Here is an 825-nt window from a genome sequence, read left to right as displayed (position 1 = left end):
CTTAGAAACCCAAGCTGGTTAGACGATCCACTCTTTTCCTCAGGGCTGCAAGGCAGAAGCCATAAACACCTCCATTCCTACCCCCCTCATGGGGCTGCAGGACTCGGGGGAGGACACAAAGGACACAGCTCTCCCACTTGGGGAGGACAGTAGAAGCATCTTGAATGTTCCAGCTTGGGTGTTCTTTCTGCCTCCTCACCTTTCCCACAAGTCTGTCCAAATCGAACAGGCCCCCTGCGATACTGTGCTGGGGACGGGGCTCTCTCCCCAAGGCACTGTTCACTCACCACACACTGGAAATGACTGGTTTTGCTCCAGGGGCTGACAGCCTGGACTTCACCCAGCTCAGCCTTGGCCTGGAGAATCACATACTTCCCAGATGCCTTGGTTTTCCTGAGCCCACCTGAAGTCTGGTGAGAGGACCGGCCCCTGTTCTGTTCATAAACTGGGTCCAGGACAGGAGGCCCCCAATCCTTAGCTTTCCATATGTGTGCCTTCCTCAGAGTATTGGGGTCCCTCCTGTGTGTTTTCTCTCCATGAGATTGCTGTACCATGTCAGACTTTTGTATATTCCTAGACAAATAAACAGAAACTAGAACCCTCCACGAGTCATCGTTGGGGCTGGGGCTGCCTGCAGGACCCTCTGGGGTTCTGCTTGTCTATTGTGTAACAGGTGGCTTCAAAACTTAGGAGCTTTTTACATTTATTCTCCCAGCCCTAAGTCAGGGTCCTCTGCTCGGTCTCTGCCCAAGTCTGCAGTCCCAGTGTTGGCCCAGGCCACAGGTGGCTCAAGCCCAAACCACTTCCCAAGATACTCATGTGAGT

General features: G+C 53.5%; 1 protein-coding gene across 1 annotated transcript in view; it reads left to right on the top strand.

The window, feature by feature from the left end:
- The window catches only part of Dgat2 (diacylglycerol O-acyltransferase 2), a 35,057-nt gene extending 34,454 nt beyond the window's left edge, over positions 1-603 (top strand). Inside the window, exon 8 of the mRNA XM_070034984.1 lies at positions 1-603. This exon is cut by the window's left edge and continues 457 nt beyond it. The gene's annotated coding sequence lies outside the window, so the exon portion shown is untranslated.
- Positions 604-825: the final 222 nt, after the last annotated feature.

This window comes from Dipodomys merriami, unplaced genomic scaffold, assembly GCF_024711535.1.
Source record: "Dipodomys merriami isolate MVZ:Mamm:240054 unplaced genomic scaffold, mDipMer1.0.p SCAF_25, whole genome shotgun sequence".
NCBI lineage: Eukaryota > Metazoa > Chordata > Mammalia > Rodentia > Heteromyidae > Dipodomys > Dipodomys merriami.
Note: the sequence above shows the minus strand (reverse complement) of the source record. Positions and strands in the feature narration are given on the sequence as shown.